The 5,709-nt window shown below is 34.5% G+C and overlaps 1 long non-coding RNA gene across 1 annotated transcript; it reads left to right on the top strand.

Moving 5' to 3' along the window:
- Positions 1–695: 695 nt before the first annotated feature.
- Positions 696–2,503, top strand: LOC137653144 (uncharacterized). Its single transcript, XR_011046403.1, has 3 exons — positions 696–778; positions 1,169–1,253; positions 1,678–2,503. It is a non-coding gene; the product is annotated as an uncharacterized lncRNA (long non-coding RNA).
- The last annotated feature ends 3,206 nt before the right edge of the window (positions 2,504–5,709 follow it).

Here is a 5,709-nt window from a genome sequence, read left to right on the forward strand (position 1 = left end):
ATAATTTCTACATGAATTTGCGGATTCATGATACACACACACACACACACACACATATATATATATATATATATATATATGTATATATATTTCTGTGTGTATATGTGTGTATTCAGTATTTGCAGTGGATATTTGAAATGTCAAATGATAAAACAGAATGAAATATGGCAACTCGATTTGTAAAATTTTAATACTTTCACTAGCATAAACACCTCTTTGCTGTCTTTGATTCGCTAAGGTTGGAGAAATCTCCGCCCATTTCGTAGAAGTAGTAAGAAGAGCAACATCTTGTATCTTTTGTCATGGGAACAATAGAGTCATCTGACGAAAGATATCCCCCGAGTGTCGGCGTTCTTTTGATTCTAACTGTACATATATAAATGTATGTGTGTTTGTGTGAGTGTATGTGTGTGTTATACCCCCTATAATCACAACCAAAATGTCCTTGTGTTAAATTAGTAATAGCAGCTTTTATGATTTTATGATATCTCTATATAAAAATAAATAGTAATTACATTTAGCATGTTATCAAAATTTAGACTGAAATCTTGCGTTGCCATCTACCGGGTTGATCGACAGATGAATTTGAGATCCTTGGACAAGAGTACCCCAACTTGGGAACGCCATCCATGACTTTCAAATGAGACTCTAGACGAAAGAAGAGTGATATGAGTGTTAGTTCTCATTGTGTAATAGTAGTGATTTTAGTGGTGGTTCTCGAATTGGATGGACGATGTTTTCGTTTGCGTTGTGAATCTTCCTTTTGAGTGTTTCGGTGGTAAGGAAAACCCTTCTAGTTTTTGCGTACTTGTTAGTTCATTAGTCTATGGGAATAATCAATCTAATAATTGTGTTTGGGGGCTGCTTAAAATTTTCTTGGTCTTATAAGTACTCCTTGTGAATAATTATTAAAGGGTTTTTGAGTAATATTTAAAGTTAGTGAGCAATTAGTGTTTGTGACACAAGGTTAAATTTTTTCATTTTTAAAGGTTTTGTCGATACTATAATTAGGCTTCGTTGGTACTAGTTAGGTATTCACGATACTATAGTTATGTAAATACTTTACTAATTCTAAAGTTTGTCCATACTGCAGTTTTAGTGAGGGGAAGTCTTTGTCGATATTGCTTAAGGGGTTCACCGTTTCAGAACTATTTTTTTTTTATTTCAGGTGAAACGAAGTAAATTTCCTGAAAATATCCATGGCGGAAAGTGAAAGATTCCATTGATAACTACTTTTCCATCAGAATTCAAAGGTAAGAAAATAATTTTCTTATTTACTTTTATCATTTTGAAAGCTTATCCTTCCCCCTTCAGGGGCTGGGGCCTCTGATGGGGAGAAACTCATATGGCGTACGTCAAAAGGGGCTTGCACTCAAATTCTGTTAATTTAAACAAAAGTAAAATTGGAACTGTACTGTTTCGTAATGTGGTTTTCATTACCAAGGTTGAGGTTATAATTAAATGTAAGATTTAGTTTTTGTTAGAACCATTCTATGTAAAGTTAAACTAATTTATAATGGTGTAACTTAAGAGAAAGGTGAAATTAAGAACTTTTGTAAAAGCAAATAATGCCGAAATTTATCATTTACTATGACTTTGTAATTTGCTTTATCAATTATTAACTTTTAATTGTTTTTGAATACTGATATTTTAGTTAATATGCATCTTCTTTTACAGGTAGGTCTGGAAGCTGTGGCAGCATTTCAAGAAGCCTTTTGAAAGTAAGTTATAACTATATCTCCCCTGAAATTTAAATAAGTTACTATATCTCCCCTGAAATTGAATAGTTTTAACTATATCTGCCCTAGAATCAATGGAGGCTGAAGTAAGTGCTGCGAGTAGTGGTGAAAGGGTACGGCTTCATATTTGTACTGAAACTGCTTGTGTTGGAAGTTATTTTTCTAGAAAAATCTTTGTTCCGACTCCGTTAAAGCTACAAGTAACAGCATGCTGGTTGACTGATAACGCATGGTTTGATTGGATTATAAGATTCATTTTTGAATATTTTTACAATTATTTAAAAAACTGTATTCCCCGTACCCCTGGATCAAATGGCGAATCCCAGACACTGTCGACTACATCTCGTTTAGATGAGGAATATTGTCTAGTTTGTACTAGGTCTTAGTATATATGCATTTTATATTAATATAAACATTATCTTTGTAAAAGTTTGTTATACGAAATTCCTTGGTTACTAATATTCAAATTGAAAATTTAAAAGTTCAAGTTTAAAATTAAGAATATAAATGTTTAATTTAATAAAAATTTCATAGCGAACGTATTCTTCTAAAGAGGAAGTTAGTCTCAACAATTTTTAACTTGGGCTAACTTTTATAGTGTCAAATTACGTGTAACCCAAAATTCAGAAATGTTACTATTAATATAGTTTTCCATTAACTGACCTCTGGTACGTGTTAGGAAAATATAGTAGTTTACTAAAGACTAAATCAAATCTGCATGAAGTCTATTGATATTGCACTGCTGCATTTAGTATAATTTAGCCACTGATTTTCTATTTTCTAACCTTGAAATACTAAGAATTGTTCAAAATAACTTTTCCATTAAAGATTTCAAGTTGCTTTGGAGCATAATGTTGCTTAGACTAGAAGTGTCAAGATAGTTACTTCATAATCCTAACTGGAATGAGAAGGAATAAATTACTTACGTTCGATTACTACAGGGTATTATGTGTGGGATAAGAGATATATTGTGAAAGCAAAGTATTTGAAGCTGTCCATATTTTAAAAGCCAAACTAAAATTATCATTCTCTTTAAAATACGTAGAGCAGCATAAATTAAATGAAAATTTGCTCACTTTGGTAAATTATCACTCTGGTTATCCTTATAAAAGTTGGGGAGCCCTACTTGGCTAATAACAAACCACTGAATCAAGAGGACACATAAGCTTATGCATAATGATGATTTTCACTAAAGTTTGGAATATAAAACTGGACTTTGAAGTTCATTCCAAATATTAATTTTGGAAGTAATTTCGCTTCAATCATGAAATTCAGAACCTACATTAATTGCCAATTGATAAGCCAGTTAGAATACTTGGATAGCCAGGATTGTTAATGTGTGTAAAAACAATTTTAGACTGGGATCTGGCATCATTGCTTGCTCATAGAGCATTTCTGATACTGTGGACAGTGCTTTACAATTTAAAAAACTTTTTTTTTTTTTTAATAAAGTAAAAAACTTTGTTGTGTCCACACTATGTTCTATGGGCTAGTAGTGATGTCGGTTAAGAAATTTTGAGGCCTTTATTGCAAAGCACCGTCCACACTACCAGGCTTCCTCTATGGACAAGGAGTGAAGCCAGATCCTGCTCCAACACAAGCTAGGAGGGTGAGTGGGAGGCATGAAGGCGACGTCAGAAACGAGGGTGTGGTAAAATGGGCAATGCTGAACAGGGAACTGCCTGTGAGTGAGCTAGAACGGGAACTCGAGAAGCTGTCTCGACTAGAAACTTCTGAGCAAGTCGTGGCCGGGGTTAGTATGTAAATAGCCCAAAATTACTGTATGGTGTTTAGGTGACGTTTCTTTCTTCATTGATAGTCACACTTAAAGGCCCTTCCACACAAGGGGCAAATGCAAGGCAGGCACTCTGATTTTACCAGATCGAACAGTCAAAGGCAGACGGTAGACACAGGCCAGCGAACTAGTATTGGGTCAGACCCTTGGCAGAGTGCAGTCACAGTAGTCGGGAGCCCATCCACTTCACAATGGGCACGGCCACGGCCCCATATATGGTTTGTCGGTTGTTTCCTCGTCTATGACTTTATCTACACCCTTCATCGTCACCCACATAATAAAATCGGTAACCGTCTGTCCGCCGTGCATTTACCTTTCGTGTGGAAGGGCCTTCAACAGCCCCACATTACTTTTGAGTTTGTGACCTTTTTTTTTCCTCATTGATAGTGACACTAAGATAGCACACAAGAAAAGATAGCACAAAAAGTTTCGGAAAGTTGCAAAACTCTACATTTCTCGTAAAATAATTCAAAACGAAGCATATTCATATGATTTTGCTCGTTAATTCTCTCTCTCTCTCTCTCTCTCTCTCTCTCTCTCTCTCTCTCTCTCTCTCTCTCTCTCAGGGATATTTCTATTCTTAATCTTCCCTAAATATGCCCATAATTCCAAATTCTCAAACAATTCTCCCATTGCCAACTTTAGCAGTTTGAAGAATTTGAGTTTATTTTTCTAATTATAAGTAGATGTGGCCTTATCTTTATAGGTTTTGTTACTCAAATTATAATCAATCGATTTTTTTTTAATTCATTATTAGAATGAGTATGAAGGTACGCTTCTGTCAGGATATGAGTTAGAAAAATACTAAATATCTTTTTTTTTTTATAACAAAGTTTATAGAAAAAAAAGTTTTGAGTTGTTACTAAGAATATTTTATTGAATATAGTAATTATTGTATGCAAGGTGACACGTGACCCGAATGAACTTTTCTTTAAGTAACTCCGTAGTGGTGATTATCCTTAGGAGATTATTATGCATTAATATTGTTGTCCGCTATGTTCTCTTTGATCGCTGAATGAATAGAGAGAGAAGAGTGGGCTACACGCCATCTGGTAGCACTATTTATTGGCAGGTCCCTACTATAAGGCTTTTCTACTTATGACGTCATCAATCTTTATTCTCTCTACCCATTGGAATCTGGTATCACTGTTTGCCGTCGAGCATGTTCGATAGTGTGGACAGGCCTAAGATTTCTAAACTAGAGAAGAGTTTCAAATTCTTAAAACTGCGTATTATTAGTAGCAAATCCTTAATATTAATTTTAATGCGTCTATGCTGTAAATTATCGCTATAAAGTTTCATATTCCTTTGCTTTGTTCTTTTTAAGGGTCTCTGCACTATTTCTTTAGTCCCTAGCTTCGCTTCCTTTATATCCGTCCCCACAAATCTTAACATCTTGCTGTCTATCTTTTTATTTTGTAACTAATAGATTTCCCACCCCCTTTGCACTGAAGTGATAAAGGGCATCGCTGACCCAAGTGCCAGGCCATATAATATAATTTTATAAATGCATTACTTTGTTCAAGTCACCGCAGTCCTGCTTGCTTGTTTAGAGGTCCGTGATAAGAGAGCTACGCCAGGCTAGACGACGTAACTGTAAAGCTTGGAAGTTCTTAAAAACAAAGCGTTTTGCAAAGATATAGGATAGATTTATACGTTGTTTATTATTATTATTATTATTATTATTATTATTATTGGATTGATCTTCCTAATTGGGTAGTTGAATCAGTAGAACTTCAAAAGTTCAAACTTGCTGCAAATGTTTTTATGTTGAACAGACATTATTATTATTATTATTATCACTATCCAAGCTACAACCCTAGTTGGAAAAGCAAGATGCTATAAGCCCAGGGGCTCCAACAGGGAAAAATAGCTCAGTGAGGAAAGGAAATAAGGAAATAAATAAATGAAGAGAACAAATTAACAATAAATCATTCTAAAATAAGAAACAACGTCAAAACAGACATGTCATATAATAAACTATCAACAACATCAAAAACAAATATGTCATAAATAAACTATAAAAAGACTGTCTGCCTGGTCAACAAAAAAGCATTTGCTCCAACTTTGAACTTTTGAAGTTCTACTGATTCAACCACCCGATTAGGAAGATCATTCCACAACTTGGTCACAGCTGGAATAAAACTTCTAGAGTACTGCGTAGTATTGAGCCTC

Source organism: Palaemon carinicauda, chromosome 14 (assembly GCF_036898095.1).
Source record: "Palaemon carinicauda isolate YSFRI2023 chromosome 14, ASM3689809v2, whole genome shotgun sequence".
Lineage (NCBI taxonomy): Eukaryota > Metazoa > Arthropoda > Malacostraca > Decapoda > Palaemonidae > Palaemon > Palaemon carinicauda.